At 37.4% G+C, this 20,341-nt stretch overlaps 1 non-coding gene across 1 annotated transcript; it reads left to right on the forward strand.

Annotated features, from left to right (window-relative positions):
• Positions 1-5,052: 5,052 nt before the first annotated feature.
• On the forward strand, positions 5,053-5,159 carry LOC121243878. The gene has a single exon (XR_005936317.1). It is a non-coding gene; the product is annotated as a small nucleolar RNA R71 (small nucleolar RNA).
• The last annotated feature ends 15,182 nt before the right edge of the window (positions 5,160-20,341 follow it).

Below are 20,341 nucleotides of genomic sequence, written 5' to 3' on the forward strand. Positions count from 1 at the left end.
TATTTTATTTCTACATATTTTTATTTATTTTCTTATATTTTAAGGAATGAAAAGATTTAGTGCAAAATAAGAGCATTTTGGTACAAAAGAAGAGACAATGGATCCAAACCAATAAGAGACGACGAGATCTGAAGCAAGCAGATGAAATTTGGGCGAGGAGTCTTGTCCCTTAGGTAGCAAAGAGATTTCTCTTGCCCAAAGGTGAGAAGACTTACCTCTTGGTAGGCGAGGGGACTCGTGACTAGAAGAATCTAGATACCGAGATTGAAAGAACCTTATATCGGATCAATAAAAGAAGAAGAAAGAGGTTGCCTCCTCCAAATTTAATATGGCTGACCAGAAGTACAGGGCGTTCAGAGATGCTATTACCACATTGGCGACACAGATGGCAAATCTATCACAACAAATAGATAAGATGAACCATAATGCTATTTAAACTAATGTTGTTTGTGATCATTGCGTAGAAAATCATTCAAGTGTAGATTGCCAAGTGGGGAATCTTTTAGTCAAATTTAGTCATGAACAAGCCTATTACGTGTCAAATTTCCAACGTCAAAATAATCCTTATTCAAACACGTTCAATCCAGATGGAGAAATCACCTTACATCTTCATGGAGCAATAACCAAGTGCTGGCTAAACCACCTCAACAGTTTCCACAGCAAGAGAAGAAGCTGACACTTGAGGATAGGTTTATGCAGTACATGCAAAAGACTAATATGGAATGCAAAAGGATGATATGGTGATCCAAAACAACTTGGCTTCAATCCGCAATATTGAGGTACAAATCGATCAGCTCTCAAACATACTTACCGAGAGGACAACAAGGACTTTACCGAGCAACACTATGACCAATCCAAATGAACATGTCAAAGCCATAACATTGAGAAGTGGGCGGACATATGACTAGTGGTAAATACTGAGCGAGGCGCAGAAGTTGCCGAAAATGTTGATTTTGAGAAGAAGGAAACTGAGTACGAGGTAAAAGAAACAGATTGGAAGGCGACCAACCAGCAAGATAAGAAGACTAGAGAAAATTAAGGGGTTGCAAAATCTAAGAAATCCAGGGAGTTTATTTATGAAACTTATTCTTCTTCAATTTATGATCCACCGATTCCCTTTTTGCAGAAATTAAGAAAAAATAAGATTGATAATCAGTTCTCTAACTTTTTGAGTATATACTGATATTAATATTCCTCTCATTGAAGCTTTAGAGCGAATGCCTAAATATGTAAAATTTTTTAAGGATATATTATTAAACAAGCGGAAGTTGAAGGAGCATGAGACTATGATGCTGACCGAGGAGAGCAGTGCAATTATACAAAAGAAGCTGCCGCCTAAGGAACTAGGTCTTGAAGAAGCAAAGCCGACCACCATCTCTCTACAGTTGGCGGATAGATCCATTAAATACCCGAGAGGACTCATTGAGGATGTACTAGTGAAAGTTGATAAGTTCATCTCCTCGACCGACTTCATTGTACTCGATGTGGAGGAGGACGAGGAGATCCCTTTGATACTGGGCCGACCTTTCCTTGCAATAGAGAGAACTTTAATTGATGTCCAGAAATGGAAACTTATTTTAAGGGTCGGCGAGGAGTAAGTCACTTATGACATATTTAAATATATGGAATTCTTTTATTTTCAAATACGCGACCGAGACGTGGTCATGGCTGACAAGACTTATGGAGCTGAATTCCCAAAACTACCACGTAAGGAACTACCCAAACTTGAACTCAAACCGTTTCCATCAAATTTAAGGAACGAAAAGGCTGGAGAGATCTCCAAATGGTACACGGCTGCACCTTCAAGGAAAATATTCAATTGAAAGACTAAAAAAAAATCAGGGGAGCATCTCTTATGCTGAATGAATGATTCTTATGATCATTAATTGTTTCAAGTATCTAAAGAAATTTTATGTGAATTTTATGAATTTATATTGTCTCAATTTACTCTAGAACTTGTTTGATTACACTCGAAGCAAAATCCTAGACAGAATATTACTGGGGAAAAGATTAAGGCAATATTTGGACCGATTGAGCCTTTCAAGTTTACCTATTTATTATCTTTATCTCTAATCGCCCTTTTGAGCTTTATTGAAATATATTTTGGCCTTATATTTTTCTTTCTTGTAAACCTCATATTTCCTACCCTATTTAAGCTTAAACACTATTTCCTTACCTTTCAAGAGAACTAAGTTTACACAAAGTCACATACTCACAAGAGCATGAAAGACGAGAGGTAGAAGGTCTACAAGTAAAGTTAAGTATAGTAATATTATCAAATCATAAGTTTGGGGGTGTGAAGAGTCAACTCATCTATTATGTGGCCAACAAGAAAAGGCCGATGAGAGTTGTCCACAAAGGTAGTCGAAAAAGTATGGAAGATTTACACAAAAAAAAAAAAAATTGAAAAGAAAATGTCTAACCTACCGAATAAAGGGGTAAAGAGAGAGATACCTGAAAGTTGAATAAAGAGACGTATGTTGAGAGATTTACAAAAATTGAGAAGAGATGTCAGTGTTTGAAGTGAGAATGCTCTGTTTATTCTGTTAGTGTTCAAACTTAAGTTCTCTTGCTTTGTTTGAATCCTACCTTTTCTTTGTAGTCCTCACCCTAGCCTTACATTATAAGCTAAATAAAGACTAATTATCCCTGGTGATAGTTTCTATTCTATATTAGTGGAGAGTGATTTGAAAAGCAAGCCTATGGAGTGTTTAGAGATCCATTAGTTATTTACTTATTTGCATAAAACTATTCAGGGAGCTAATGATGAAGTGAGAATGATAGGTATGCATGAATGTGAGAATGGATAATGCAGTGAAATTGAGTTTTGAATTAACTTTTGGACTTGATTAATCTTGAATGATTCCTTTGAATTATAGACTTTAGACAATCTTTGAGGTAATAAATTTTATTAACTAAACCAATGCTTGTTTTAATTGTCATTCTTTCTTCTTTTCTTGAGGGCAAGCAATGCTTAAGTTTGGGGGGTATTTGATAAGTGTTATTTTTGTGTGACTTTTATCACTCTTTTATTTATGAAAAGTGTCATTTTCCCTTCAATACTATTGATTTTATTTTATTTCTACATATTTTTATTTTTTATTTTTTGGATTTGAAGGAATGAGAATATTTAGTGCAAAAGGTGGGCATTTTGGTACAAAAGAAGAGACTACAGATCCAAGCCAATGAGAGGCAGCAAGATTTGAAAAGAACTGATGAGATTTGGGTAAGGAGCCTTGTCCAGTGGGCAGTAAAGAGATTTCTCTCGTCCAAAGGCAAGAAGACTTACCTCTCTGTAGACGAGGAGACTCGCGACCAGAAGGCACGAAGACTTGGCGATAAGGCTCTAGGTGGTTAGATTGGGCGACTACTCTAAACAATCAACTTAAAGACCAACTTCAACGATATCATGGACAACAACTAGAAAAGGCGATAGGAGTCTTTCATCCCGATTGAGAGTCTTTCCACTCGGTAGGCGAGGAGAGGGTGTGTGGTCCTTTTGACCTCTATGCCTGTTCATTTGTAACCTCCATGCAAGTTATATTCATCGCACACGGCATCTACTCAGTGGTATAATTCCTCCCGATAGGGATCAATCTGTTGCTGACCACCAAATCTGAGTTCCTCAATCAATCTATTGGCGATCAAATCCTCCCAAACTTCACGATTCAAGCCACATATCATTGAATCTTCCATTTTGGATAATCCCGTTATTCTTGGGATAATTTCTTTTATGTTAACATTTATCTTTAGAAACTATTTTTCATATCTTTAGACTAGATTTTAGTCGCAGTTATCTTATTTCCAGATTTGAATTTTGACATCTATTTAATCTCAACTTGTGGGATGAATAGAGGAAGTTCTGAATTGAGGTTGAGAGTTTTTATGTTTTAGAGTCTGAGTCTGAGTTTAGAGTTCCAGAATTTATTCTTTAAATGTTCTTCCGAGAAGGCGGAGCTAGAGGGCAGAGGTGAAAGTCGCACGCTGCATCAACCGACTTCAACAAAGAACACCAGTTTTATTCTTTTTCTTTTCAATTCCATTATGAACTAATTCTATTTTCTAGAATTTTTATGTAGCCTAGCATTAAACACACAATTTATATTCCAAGTTATTTTATTTTTAATATTTCTGAGATTGAGTGTTTATTCCTTGTTCTTAATGCTTACAATTTTCTAGCTAACTATTCTTCGATCTTTTGGATTGCAATGAGACCAAGAGGTGATTTGTGATTAAAGTTCTAGGATTAAACACTATTAGTTGAGTGAAAGCAGAGATGCTTTATCGCGACTAGTTTGATTTTTAAGAAAAATCCAAAGAGGTTAATGAGTCTCCAATTAGTTAAATTCACATAGAGACATGGAGTCATTAGTTGAAGATATCTTTGGTATTATTCGAGATAAAATATTGAATAGTTAATAGATTTTTATCATTAACTTGGGACAATTGGGATTCTATAATAAGAAAGAATAAATTGTGTGGGATTTGCTAGGTGAAATCAAATGCTCTAAATCTTTTATTATTATTTTTAAAATCTTAATTTTAAAGTTCTTTTCTTCAGTTTAATTTAGATAAACCATTCTTCAAATTTTAGCTTTCCAATTAGTAATTAATTTAGTTAATTTCAATACTCAATAGAATAATTATTATTTGTGGGTTCGATATCTATTTTCTTTAAAACACTTTACTACTTGTTACGATTATGTATAGTTGCAAATATATTTTTTTCACAAATAGTGATCTTCTACACAATAATCACACACAACATTAGTTTGAATAACATTAACATTCATCTTACCTAGTTGTTTAGATCAAGTTGTCATTTGTGCTACCAATGCGGTAACAGAATCAAGTTCAAAAACTCCAGCTGTCTTTCTTGTCATTGCTCTCTCCGAAGACAAGTCATAGTTGTTGGATGCCAACTGCTCCAAAAGTTCAGAAGCTGCTTCATGAGTTTTACTCATTAAAGCCCTTCCAGCTGCTGCATCAACCATGGACCTGTTTGTAGCTCCCAAACCATTGTAGAATGTTTGGACTTGAAGCCATGCTAGAAGGTCATGATGAGAACACTTTCGCATTAAATATTTTTACCTCTCCCAAGCTTCATACAAAGATTCATTCTCAAACTGAGTGAATGTGGTAATATCATTCCTTAGCTTTACTTATTGGCCAGAGGGAAATAGTTTGCCAAAAGTTTTTGTGCTAACTCCTCCCAAGTAGTAATGACACCAGGTGGTAGAGAATTCAATCAGGCTTTCATTTTTTCTTTGAGTGAAAAAGGGAAAAGTCTCAAACCAATAACATCATCCATCACTCTATTGTGCTTGAAGGTGTCGCAAATCTCTAAAACATTTGCATATGAACATTAGGATCTTCCTGCGACAGCCCCCAAACTGAACAGTTTGCTGTATCATTTGAATTATGGTCGGCTTAATCTCGAAATTATTAGCTTGTATAGCTGGCCTCCTTATACTAGATGTAGCCCCATTAACCGAGGGCATAACATAGTCCCTCAAAGCCCTGTTAGCCTCTCCATTCTGCTGATCCACAATAGTGATGGCAAATGTGGTGACTTCTTGCTTCTTCTTTTTTATTGATTCGGCGCAAATTTCTTTCAATCTCAGGATAAAAAAGTGTATACTCTATTGGTTTAGATCAGGATATCCTAAATCCTGAAATGAAAAAAAAAAATCCAAATTAGTAACAATTTAGCTAGTATCAATATCGAAAATAAATAATTAATCCCTGACAACAGTGCAAAAAAAAAAAAAAAACTTGTTGGTTGAAATTGCAAGTGAACGAATCGTACCAAGTAATAAAGTGAATGAGTAAAAGTATTGTCCCACGAGAATTAAAAATTTACTAATAAGTACCAAAATTTATTAAATTATGATCTATTTCATAATTCGAATAGGAATGAATTGTTGAACTATAAAATTTAAAATAAGCAAATTGAGATCAAGAAAACAATATTCTAGAGTTTTTGATTCATCATAATTAATCCTATGTGAATTTTCTAATTCAATTAATTATTATTATTTTCTATTGTTGATAATCAAGTCTCTCTAGCTTATTCATTAATCTTTCTCAAGCATTAACAAAATATCCCAATAGGTAGATTTTCTACATCTTTGTGAAAATTCTAAACCTATCAAAATTCATTAAGAAGAAAGAAACCCTCATAAAGATTACACAAGCCTATAGATATCTTTATCTTACGGACTCCTTATGGTATCTCAAACATAGACTAAAACAATCATCACTTCTCAGTCTTAAATTGAATCCCAAATCATGTAAACGGTGATCAATCATTCACAAACATTAAGTCCAGAATGAACTACTCAACAATATGAAACAAATACTAAATTAATTCAATTAAAAAAAGATTCACAAAATCATAGTTAGGCTATATCCTAGCCATAGAAAATAAAATTTAGTTCATAATAAAACTGAATAAAAACATAATCAAAGAGTTTAACATCCAACAATTGAAAGAGATTCGAAATAAAGAAAAAAACTCAGAACCCCGGCTCTTCCTTGATGTCGGCTACTCCCCTCCAAAGGCAAGTCATAGACTCTTGATACTCTCCATTAAGTTAGCTTTGTAGAGCCTTTTGAACCAGCTCCATTGAATCTTTGATGTGAGAGATATGGTGAGAATATTCAAGGCTGTGCAGAGATGCTTCCAATTCGGGATTACGTTAAACCCTTTTGACTTGTCCTGACCTTAAATGTACCGAAATGCCCTTCTTTTACACTAAATCTTCTCATTCCTTCCAACACAAGCAAATAAAGAAAAATAAATAAAAATAAAATAAAAAGAAATAAAGGAAAACTAACAATTTTAATAAGTAAAAGAGTAATAAAAATCATATAAAAATTACACTTATCAAATCACGATCTTTACCTGTAAACACAAAGGCGAAGTTGAGCTCAGGGTGGTCTAGGAAACCTCCTATGCTTATGTCAGTCTCACTTGTTTATAGTATTGGTTTTTTTTAATAATAGACTCTAGAGAGCATTCCTACCTGAGATGTAGGTTTTATATGAGGTTTCAGGAGGGACATTCTATTCCTGGTGTCAGGGTTTGGCCATCCTGCCCGTAGCTGTTTTGCCTGCGTATTTAATGTGATGTTGTGTTCTGAAGTAAGGCTTTCAATGCAGCGTGGCTTCGAAGGTGTGTCCCAACGATGGGTAGCTCGCATTTAACACCTTTTGGTCCATGGTGAGTACACATACCTCAAAGGTCCTCTGAATGTCGGATATCATCTCTCTGCCCTCACTACTTGCTTGTTTCCAAAGAATCCTACGTAGCAGTGGGACAAGAATCGCTTATATGTACATCCCCTTACTTCCTCCCTAGGGGATCCTAGAGACTGAACTAGCATGTGACAAGAGTACATCTCTTGATATTCTTCCAACACGTCCAGCATTCGGTTTAACACTCTTTCTAGTTTCTCGTATCTTCCTCCGCCGAACGATCGTCCCTCATGACAACTCAGCAGTTGCTCTCCTAGTAGGGCTCTCGGTTGAACCATCCTCAAATCTTGCTACATCACCTTAGCCTATTACATGTTATCTCATCTCTCAGTCCTAAGCATAGTTTAAGCCTAACACTAAATTTCAGCTTACGGTACTAGATTAACTCCTATTTTTTGGTACTATCCTATTATTAACTCTTATGTGAAAGATATTTATCCATGTAATTGCAGTAGAAATTTAAGCAAAATGCGTTGTAGTGACAACGCTAGCTATTAACTACTAGAATACTAATATTCACAACAAAAGGGGGCCTTTCGTTGTTCATTAAATCTCGAGATATTACATTATCTAAATGTACATAAAGTTTGTTGCCTTAAAGTAGCGGATCAAAAACAAGTAGTCGCTAGACTGAAAATAGTATATTCTAATGAAAGGTACAAGGTAACTACGGTGGTTATTGGCCTCCATACTCAGAACTCGAGCAGGTTTTGCTCTTCTCTGTTGGATATCACGTTAGGATTTGGATTTACATCAAAATCTATGGCCCTAAGAAAGAAACCATAGGTAGGTTAGGCAGGTTAGGCAGCTATGACAAGACTACTAATGAGAGATCATGCTATCGAAGATGCTATGAATACTTTCATGAAGAAAACCAGGCAAACACGTATATGCCTGCTGAGGAATCAACCTCACTCTTATAGCTATGTTCATCCTCAAACGTAACAAGGAATCACCCTCTAAGATAACACAAGTACATACATAAGCATGACAAGGAATCACCCTCTTGGGATGTGCCCTTTATTTTGTGCAAAATATGAAACACATTAGTATTAATATGGGGAGGAATAATTTGTGTCCAATATAAGTATAAAATGTCGTAAAAACCAGTATTCGGCCTGTTGTAGCCCCAGTAATATTCCTGCACCACACAGATGCTCATTACATAGATATTCGTCATACAAACTTCTCCCACAAAGATACTTGTTGTACCAGAGATGCTTCTATCTGACCAACCAACACATGATACGTTGGGGGATCCTACATCTCAACTACCAGGTGAGGCCAATCACGACACCACTCCACCCAAATCATCACGTGGCATTCTCCTTCTCGTGTGAAGCATATGACAATGTTTCATAGGAATGGTCTAGGGAATTCTTTGTATTGTCGCTATGATTATAGATTTACGCTATTGAATTCTCACATAGAGATAGACATTCTCACACAGAGATATTGGGTTCCCACACAGGGATTTAGAGTCATGTATTAAAAATAGTTAACACAGTCAAACATTCAAAACATTGTAAATTAGTGCATAAATATAAGCATAAACATAATGACCAAAATATTTATTCATACTTTTAGAATGGGGGAGAGAAGTTACATAGATAATGGAATGTCTCTTACTCACAACATTCACCCCACATTTTCTAGCACTGTCTTTGAAGCTAACCAACTTTTCTACGTTGGAAATCCTCTCATCGTCATTTTGCTCCTTATTTTTCGAAGCATTTGACTTCACGGGCTCTTTGGTGAATAAAGTATCAAAAGTGAGATCTCATCCCACTTCCAGATCCTTTAAACAGGGTGGGGTTATCAGATATCCTTTCTAACTTCGGATCTGCAGTAAGGATTTTCTTTAATCCTTCCCTATCATATTGCAGGATGACAGAGGCAGATTTTCGAGCGGTGTTTGCATGCTCAGTCCTCCTGACTTTCCTTGAAAAAGGGTCCCGATCGTGGTTTTTGTCGTAGTATTGCGATTAGACGATGTGACCCTTCAAGTCTTCACCTTTCATTGTAGAAGCACTTTGGATGTGACCCTTCTGATGGAGTGGAGACTTCTGTGTGTAGTACTAACACTTTTCTAAGCACTTTTATGTAATTCAAGAAAGCTCTCATACTTACCCAATCTCTCCTAGACTGTTGCTCTCGCCTTGGCAGGTAACTCTTTGTTTTGTCAAAGTTATTGGCCTCTATGGCTCCTCATTCTTGTGATGTCCCGACTCCCACGTACAAAAAAAATTACGGGAATCGTGACGTCGGGATGACAACAGCATGGTCACGCATCCCAACGAAATGTACTCAAGTGTGTGCAACATGCAAAAGTGCACAATAAAAGTCGCAGCGGATATTATAAACAAGTGAACTAAATACCAGAAATTTAAATACAAATATTCAAAACAAATTATCTTTAAAAAAAGTCATACAGTCATCCCAAATATATTACAAAGGCAATACATAAATAATTGATAAAAACGAATCTCGATAAACAGGAGCAATCCCAGATCACTCTGCCAATGGAGCCAAGCTAAGGCTCGTCATCCTCATCTGCATCAAAATCTGTGATACCATAAAATGGTACCACAGGTAAGTATAAACCAAACAACTCTCGGGATAAAAATATAGTAATGTAACCAACATGCATGCATATGACAAAATACGCTTAGTCATAAAATACCATTTTTTCCAGAAAAATGATTATTTCCAACACACTCCAAAATCTCATTTTGGCCCAAAAATAATAGTCCGTCATTTTTCCAGAAAATGATTCACACAAACAAACTATTTACAGACACTGTAGGAGGGAATCGCAGGCGGGACTATGCCACTGCCCCTGCTTACCACCATATCTACCACGTGCACCGTAGGTAGGAATCACAGGTAGGACACAACCACCATCCCTGCTTACCACCATCCCTATCACGTGCACCGTATGCGGGAATCACAGGCGGGACTCTACCATCATCCCTACAGTTCCTTTCCACACAATAAATACTTATCAGAGCATTATAGGCTGGAATCACAGGCGGGACACAACCACCATCCCTGGTTACCACCATCTCTACAGTCTCTTTCCTTTATCTCACATGAAAATCAAATTTTCAATAAACACATGAACATGAATGCAATTACACGAAAACCCAGTTTCCTTACAAACATGATCATGCGTGCAATATGCCATGTACATGAACAACACCATACCAACAACCAACAATGCAAACCAAACACACAACAACTCCGTCTACAATCCATCCGACCCCCGAACTCCTCGGACTCAGTCAGGCATGTCCAACCAGATCACAATAATATGAGTTAGTGCAAAAATATATTTAAATCACGATAGTTTTTTGGAAAAATACTTACAATGCTATAATATAATTTCCGAAGGATCACGAAGCTGCAAGAAGTGGTGGCTCAGCAACGAAACAGTGTAAAATACACTGTGGCCGTGGGTCTCAAAAACCCACTTTTGAACGGGGACAAACCAAAACCTGGAATTGATAGGGTAGGGCTTAGAGATGTCTGTGAAGCTAGTGGTGGTGGTGGTTGGCCTTGGGTGGCGGCGTAGAAGGCGGTTTTAGGCAAAAAATGCCGAAAACAAAAATGTGAATGGATGTGCTTCACCGGTGGTAGATCGGAGCCAAAGATGGGTGCATTGGATTGCTATGAGGTCGAGGATGAAGTGGTGAAGAGATGGTAACCGGAGGTGGCATGACGGTGGCACTGGAGCTCAAGATGCGCCGCGGCTTTAAGGAGTTTGTGGTGGCTAACGGCAGCACGAGGGAGGCTACAACTAGAGGGAAGAGGTCACCAGAGGGAGGGGAAGTTAGAGGGGTGGGTGGTGCTGACCGCAGCGGCTGGGCTGGGAGAAGAGAGAAATGGATGGGAAGAGAGGGGAGAGAGGCCTCACAGGGAGAGAGAGAGAGAGAGAGAGAGGAGAGAAAAGAAAGAGAAAAGAAAAGAAAAAGAAAAGAAAAGGAAAAAAGAAAAATGAAGTGAAAGAAATGAGGTTCAATCCCCACATCTTGGGTTACAAAAATGATCCAACGAAAATGATTTTCAAACAGCATCTCAATTAAAATAATTTAAACGTAATGATACAATGAAAATACAATAATTAAATTCAACAATCAATTAATTTAAAATAAAGAACAATTTAAATGCATCACAATAATAAATATTAAAAAAACATATCAAATTTAATTTTCGCAAATTTTTAAAAATTATAAAAATAAACCCACTAAAAATCCAACAATTTTAAAATAAGAGAATAAATTTTTGAATTAATAAAAATAATCATTCAATAAAAATACACTAAAATACGGGGTGTTACAATTCTCGCCTTCACTGTAAGTTGCCTTTTTGTGCTTGCCTTTCGTAAAACAACACACTTATCTCCATCTCGCTCTGGAACTCATCAGCCGAGCAATTGCAAGATGCTTGCTCGCCCATGGCAGTGCCTACTACTAATTTGTTAGGCCACTAGAGTGTTTCTCATCTTTTCCTTCCACTCAACTTTAGGAATAGTTTGTTCCCTTTCGCGTCAAGCGGTTCCTCACAAAGCCCTGGCCTGTGTTGGAGATAATATCAAATTAAGATTCTTAATTTGATATTATCTATAATTGAGTTTCATAATTATCAAATCAATTTGATTTGATATATTATCTTGGTTTGATGTATATTACTTTGACAAGAATACTACCAATATTAAGTTAATGTATATTACTTTGATTAAAATACTTCCTTATTTCAGTCGATCTCTTTCTCTATAAATAGGTTCTCTCACATACAACAATTCAAATCCTCAATTGTGCACTCAAATAAAAGATGTAGCAAGGGCCACCAAGGTATTTTGTCCTGATGTCCACATGTCAATGGTTGTTCTATTTTAAATCTTAACGCTAGTTTCATATTTTCGGTCAGTTTTTGCATTGAACTGCTCTCAATGGCTCAAAGTTATTCTAATTTGGGCAATTATGTCTCATCTCACATCCATGCATTTGTAGTATCCTTATTAATTGTGAGCTTTTTTTTTCCTTTATTGTGTCTCACCCTTCTAATTTTGATCCTATAGATGACCATGGCCATATAAAGTCTCATTGTTGGTCATAGTTCCATATCTGATGTTCCAGTTGCTAGTCATTTAATCACCAACGTCATTTTTATCATCTCATTGACTATCAATCAATAGATATGAAAGTTATACTAAAATTTCAAACTCAAGATTCCAAAATTCCCCCCCTTAAATTTGGGGGGCTGTTGGAGATAATACCAAATTAAGATTATCTACAATTGAGTTTTATAATTATCAAATCACTTTGACTTGATATTATCTTGGTTTAATGTATATTACTTTGATTAGAATACTTCCTAGATTAAGTTGATGTATATTACTTTGATTAGAATACTTCTTTATTTCACTTGGCCTCTTTTTCTATAAATAGGCCCTCTCACTATACAACAATTCAAATCCTCAATTGTGCACTCAAATAAAAGATGTAGCACTCAAATCCTCTTTCCCCCCTTCTCTCTTCCCATCACCCTTTTCTATATTTTATTTTATTTTATTTTATCAGCCCCTAAGCATTGACTTAATCCCAAACCTTACCATCACCAAATGCATCAAGATCATTATTTTTTCCAAACAAATCAATACTCCTCCTAACCAACACTATAACTTCCTCATTTGTGCTACTAATACAATGGACTAAACATGGCTAGCACGAAACAAAACGGTTCTAGTTAAACACCCATACTCCCACCCCTACAAACTAGCCACCCTCATAAAAAGAGTTTAGTAAGAACACACCCTTGCCTAGAAAACAACCATAACCACTAGCACACAAGCCAAATGGACCCCCATGCCAGAAGAAGTTAAAATACATTAAGTTGTCACTGTCAAGAGTAACTTCTCCATCGCAGTAGCCCTTTCCCAAGACCCCAATGGAATAATCATACATTCATGTTTCATGTTACAAACACCTCTTGACCATGAACCCTACCACTATTGAAGCCGAAACTGCACTGCTAGGAGCCCCAAAACTAGGGGTGGTAAATTGTGTTCACGGGTTGTGTTCATATTGTGTAAGTATGGTGGGTAGCGAAGGCCCACACCCCATTGCCCCACCTTCGCATGGTGGTGCAGGCAACCTTGCCCAGCAAGGCAAAGCACCGACAGGGCCGGGGGGCGACATAGCTCCAACTAGTGGTCACCCATATTTATTATTTTTACTATGTATAAATATAGTAATATGTATTAAATAGAACTTTTACTTAATATTTTGCATAAATTGTAGTGTAGTAAGGTGACCCTCTTATAGGTTGCATTGAGAATACAAGTCTTGCACTTTAGCAATGTGATATCATGTATTACCTTGACAGGTTGTATTGTTAAGGCAACCTATAAAATGGTCACTCTACTACACTATAACTTACACAAAATATACACTAGCTAATTAGTTTTCAACTTATAGTTATATTTAAAAGATTTAAATTTACAATTTGGGTTTAAAAATGTGTTTTTGATCACTGTTAGACCCAAGAATAATTTTTTAGCCTAGTGGTTGTAGTCCATTATTAAGTGGGTGGGGTGCTGGGCAGATTGGGAGTTCGCCCCTCCCCTGGGATGCGGGGGAGGGGTCCGGGGGTGAAACCCCCCCCCCTCGCGCTAACATTATACGATATGAGTCAACCCAAACAAGACTCGTTAAGTTCAACGGGTCAAATTTTCAAATCCTAACACGACCCATTAAAATAATGGGTTGACACGACATGACCCGCTATGAATTAATTAAAAATATATCAACATGACTCGTTTCGACCTGTGTCAACCCGTTTATGTAAATGAGTTGAATTAACCTAAATAATTCATTTGACTTGATTAATGTAATTTCACATAAAAGTCATAAAAGTTAAAATCACAATATCTCCAAAAAATATAAAACTAACTACTTAAGTTCAAAATTACAATCCAAACAATAAAAACTCCAAAACTACAATCTAGAGGAAGTGTGGGAGGGACTCATGATAATCGACTCAACTGAGAACTAGGAGAGACTGAGGGCCAGAGAGAGAGTTAGGACATACGAAATAGGGCTAGAGTATTTTTGCTTTTAGGTTAAAAATGATATAATTGTGATTTTGAGTAAAAATTTAAATGGGTCACTAAGGGGTTAAGTGGGTTGACCCGTTAGTGAATCGTGTCTTAACGAATCAACTCATTTCGATCTGAACCCGTTAACATTAAATCCAAACCCACTAAATTCGTGTTATATATCTACGTGTTGGATTAACAGGTTGTGTCACATATTATCACCCCTACCCCAAAGCAAGCAAAACAGATCTCTCCCACGTAACATTAGAATGAGACTCCCCTCACCGTCCATAAAAGCAATCTCAGACCCACGGAACCCCAAGACTCGAGAATATTAGCAACAATCAGCAAATACAAGCCTTAACTCACCAAAGCCCAAACTGGAACTCTTGGTATGTTTCACGTAATGGAAATTCTAAAAGAGAAATTCTATTTGTAGACCCCATTTGGGGACTGCATATGCAAGCCCTTCATTAAATGGAGAAAAGTACCATTTTGATAAGGATATTATTGTAATTTTAAAAAAATTTAAAAATAAAATTAACTAGGCTTGCAATGTAGTCCCCATTTGGGGACTATACATAGCATTGCTCATTCTAAAATGCACAAAATGGCGGGACGACTCATCAATTTTGCTTCTCAAGATGTGGAAGCCCTCCCATTGTATCGCTACAACTATTATGATAGTTCCACAACGGCAATGAGTCCCAGCTGTCGCTCTCCCAATTTAATGTAATCTTGTTAATTTACATTTTTTTCTTTAATTTTGAGTTTATTCTAAGGGTAATGCTACAAGTTCCGAGAAACAAGACCAAGAAAACTTACCGAATAATTACAGCATGCCACCTGGCACACATGATTATTAAACAAAAAATAAGAAAGGAAAAGCAAAAGGTGGAAAATGAAACTGGTGAACTGAAACCAGTTTGAACAAAATTTCTCCCTTGTTTAATCGTCCATCTCGAACACACTTGAAGATTCACAGTAACACACTATTAGATTCACAAGAATACACTTCAAATTATTCACAAGAACACACTTTCAGATTCACCTATATGTCACTTCAGACCAATCAAGCAAGAAAACATAAAAATAGAGAAGTGAAAATTAGATAAATTGAGAAGAGTAACAACACAGTCTGCTGCACCGGAAATGTAAAATAGAGAAGTGGGAACCCAGGCTCGAACCCAGCCTCAACTGCTTGGTTTTTATTCACATGGAAAGGAGGGAAAAAGGAGGGAGGGAGGGGAGAGAGGGGGCTCGGATACTTTTTTTTTTTTAAACAAAGAACCTCGTATATTTCATTACTCAAAAGTGAAACTAGTACAATTTGACTTCTTTAAAACTTGTAAAAGAATACAATATGGACAATCATCTATCCATATCTATTCTTGTACTATATCTAAAGCATTTTTTGCTAACAAATGAGCTACTTTATTTCCTTCTCTTCTTATAAACTTCACCTTCCAAGCATTTCTTCCTTTAAACACTGTTTTTATATCCTCAATGATGTGGCCTCTAGCAAACAGAGCCTCATCTTCACTATTAACAGCTTCCAATACAAGTTGAGCATCCCCTTCAAAGATGACTCTATTGAAGCCCAATTCATTGCATAAATCCATAGCATACCACAAGGCTACTATTTCTGCCATGACAGAATTAGAAACTGGGGGTCTTTTGTAACAAGCAGAGGACAATACTTCTCCCTTTTCGTTTCCTAAAACAACTCCCAACCCCATATTTTGTTTATTAAGAGAGGCATCCCAATTTGCCTTAATCCATCCTTGTGAAGGCTTCATCCGCATTTAACAAAAACTACTTCTCGAAATACCTTCACTCTGTGGCTTGGCTTTGTCCTTTAGTTGAGCCTCTTGAAAGTCTTCAATCACTACTCTTGCTTCTCTGATCAATGAATCAAGTCCTTTGAACTTGTCTTAAAAAATAAAGGAATTCCTTCTGCACCATAGTGACCTCGTTAGAACAGCCACTAGTTCTAGTTCCTCTATTTTCAATCTCTCCATCAGCTTCTCCTAGAAAACCAGAAAAATATCTTCATCAGCATACCATTTTTGAATGACTCAAAGAGAAACTGCCCAAACATCCCTAGCAGCAGAGCAATTCCATATAACAAGCATTGTAGTTCCTTCTTCACACCCACATATTGGACATGATGCATTTTCCACCACCTTCCTTCTCCATAGATTCTTTTTAGTAGCTAAGACATTGTTCCCCAACTTCCATAGGAAAGACTTGACCACACCTAGTACCCTCAAACCCCAAATATTCTTCCATAATAGAAATTTTTCCTACTCCCTTGAAGTTTCCCCCCTTCTGTGCTCCTTTCCTCTCTTGGTCCACATAATAGGCACTTCTTACAGTGAAATGACCTTTATTAGAATGCCCCCATATCAACTTATCCTCTGAACCCAACTTACTTAAAGGGATACTGCAGATTTGTTTAGCCTCTTCCTTCATAAAGATTCCCTTCACCAGTTCCTCATTCCATTCTTTTCCACCTTGATCCAGCAAATCACATACCCTTGCTTTTTTGTCCAAAATTTTGACAAGAGATTAGACTTTAAAAGATGATGGGGGTGTTAAGCCACTTGTGACCACAAACATGAGCACATTTGCCATTCCCTATCCTCCATCTTAGCCCTTCCTTTAATAATTTCAAAGATCCCCACACACTCCTCCAGATTAAAGAGGGATTGGAGCCCAAGTTTGCATCCAACATATGCTTGGACTTAAAATACTTCTCTCTAAAAATTACTGCAACTAGAGAGTTTGGGTTTTGTAGAAATCTCCAAGCATGTTTGGCTAGTAAGGTTGAGTTAAAACTATCAAGATCTCTAAAACCCATTCCTCCTTTCAACTTCTGAGTCCCCAATCTTTCCCAGCTTTGCCACTAAATTTTCTTCTCCCCTTTTGCACTGCCCCACCAGAACCTCGAGAGCATGGTATTAATCTCAGAACATTGATTCTTTAGAAGCTTAAACACACTCATTGTGTATGTGGGTACTGCTTGCAGGACAACTTTTATCAGTATCTCCTTTCCTGCCATAGATAAAAAATTATTTTTCCAACAACTTATCTTTTGCCAAATCCTATCTTTGATGCACTTGAAAGTATTATATCTTGATCTTCCCACCACTGTTGGAAGACCTAAGTATCTCTCATAACATCCACATGCCACCGAGCCTCCATCCCTCAAAATAAGCTCCCTATCCTCAACTTTGGTATTTGAACTAAAGAAAATAGAAGTTTTTTCTTTAATTAAAAACTGACCCGAGGCTTTTTCATAGACCTTTAACAAGTCCAATAGCTTCTTCCATTCCTTGCACTTGGCCCTACCAAACAAAACACAATCATCTACAAAAAGCAGGTGATTTATCATAGTATCCCCTCTAGTCATAGTTACCCATTTTGTTAAGTCCCTTGCATCAGAAAAATTGAGTAGAGCACTTAAGCCTTCTGCACAAATAATAAAAAGGTAAGGGGAGATAGGGTCCCCTTACCTTAGTCCCCTTGTTGGCTTGAGTTTTCTACCAGGTCTCCCATTTATTAGAACTGAATAAGTCATTGTAGAAACACAGCTCATAATCAGTCTTATCCATTTCTCACAAAAAACCAATTGTTTCATCATAGCCTCTAGGAGCACCACTCCATTTTGTCATAGGCTTTGGACATGTCCAATTTGATAGCCATTGACCCAGTCTTGCCCTTCTGCCTTGTCTTCATAGCATGAAGAGCCTCATAAGCAACCACTAAGTTGTCATAGATCATCCTCGCTAGGATGAAAGCACTCTGAGTAGGGGAGATGACCACTGCCAAAACCTTCTTTAATCTATTAGCAATGGCTTTAGAGGCTATCTTATACACCAAATTACATAGGCTAATAGGTCTGTATTCACTCACCACAGTAGGGTTCTTGACTTTAGGAATAAGTGCTATGTGTGTATAATTCAATAGTTCATCAAAGGGGCCACCATTCAGAAAAGACAAGACAGCATCACAAACATTTCCCCCACAACTAGCCAATGATTTTGAAAAAAACATGCACCTAGCCCATCAGGTCTAGGAGATTTTAAGGGGGCCATTTGTTTTATAGCACTTTCGACTTTTGTTCTAGTAATCACTTTGGAAAGATGCTCATTCATCCCCTCAGTCACTCTAGGCTCCACCACTTTTAGACAGTCTTTAAGAACTTCCTGAGTTGGGCAGGTCAAAAAAATAGCTTCTTAAAATACTCATTGAAAGCCCCCTCTATTTCATCTTTATTAGTTACCAAAATTCCTTGTTCATTAAAAACTTGACTGATTAGATTCTTCCTCTTCCTCTGACTAGCAGAAGCATGAAAAAATTTCGTGTTCCTATCTCCATGCTTGTACCAGTTTCTTTTTGCTCTCTGTTTCCACTTCAAGTCCTCTTGATCAAGTTGGCTTTCCAGCTCCTTTTGGACCTCTCTAATCTCCTGTATATTATGGCTTCCTTCTTCTTTCTACAAATTCTTTAGCAACTCAGTTTTAGCAGTAATTTCATGAGTTTTGTTTCTTGTTAAAACACTGCTCCACCTCTTCAAACCTTCAATACAGCTTCTAATTGATCCTTTTAGCTTCTCAAAAGGTCCCCTTCCCCTAGTTGATTGTTGCCACCCTTCTTTAACCACTCTCTCACAGTCAATTTCAGAAGCCCACCAAGCCTCATATTTAAAAAATCTACTGCCCTTGAAATTTGAGTTATTTGTTTGGGAAAAACTCAGTAAAACAGGCCTGTGATCAGAACTTCTAGCCACTAGAACCTCCACACTAACTTCCCTTTGTGCTTCAATCCAAGCCTTGTTTGCAACCACCTTATCCAGCCTCTCCTTAGTGAAAGTATCATCCCCATGCCTATTACTCTAGGTAAACTTATCCCCTTTCCAACCTAGATCAGATAAATCTCCCCTTTCCAAAGCATTCCTAAAATTATTCATGAAGTTTTCCCCCTAGGCCTGCCCCCTTCCTTTTCACCAGTCGTAAGTATCTCATTAAAATCCCTAAGAACACACCAACCTTTATTATTCCCAGGTTTTATGGAAGATAACAACTGCCACGCCTCTTGTATTTTGCTTGTCTCGGGATATCCATAGAAACCTATCAATAGCCATTGCTGTCTCCCTTTATTATCACAGATCCATGCACTGATATGCCTCTGAGTAAAATTCAAAATATCAACCAAACTTTCATCTTTCCAAAACAATACTAGGCCACCTCATTTTCCATTTAAATCCACCTCAATACACCCTTCCATTCTCAGCCTTCTTCTAATACCTTCCAACCTTTGAAGTTGCAACTTTGTCTCCATCACAAAAACCACATCTGGCATCTTCTCCTCTACTAAAAAGCAGAGGTCTTGGACTGTCCGAGGGTTGCCAAGCCCTCGGTAGTTCTAACTGAAGATTTTCATTATGTTTGGCGGGGCTGTTTAATAACCTCCACCAAAACATCCTATGCAGCAATAGACTTTCCTTCACTTTTTATTTTCTATTTTTTCTGTAGAGTTACCTCCTTATCAACCATCCTAACATCCTCACAAGGTCTTTTTTTGTTTGATAATTTCATTGACAGGACCTCTCTATTCTCCACATTGCGAGCCCTTTTCTTCCATGTCTTCCTGTTTTTACCAGATCCCTTGGAACCTCCTCACCCTCTTGGTAAACAAGTTTCTCATTAAGCCTCTCATACTCTACTCTATCCATCCTTTCAAACTCATCTCCAGGCTGAACAGACCCCTTTACTCCCTCTGGCTCTCCCCTTATCTCCACATTCTCCACCATCCGTTCATGAACTTGGCCTGCCACTTGGGTTATTGCCTCCACACAAGGCTAGACACTCTTTTCCTTGGTTCTCCATGACCCTCACTTCTAGTTTCCCCATTAAACCTTGAGCCTCCCTTCTTCTTCCCCACTAAACTCACTCTTAACCAGGCCCCAAATTGGTC

The sequence above is a fragment of the Juglans microcarpa x Juglans regia genome, chromosome 1D (assembly GCF_004785595.1).
Source record: "Juglans microcarpa x Juglans regia isolate MS1-56 chromosome 1D, Jm3101_v1.0, whole genome shotgun sequence".
NCBI lineage: Eukaryota > Viridiplantae > Streptophyta > Magnoliopsida > Fagales > Juglandaceae > Juglans > Juglans microcarpa x Juglans regia.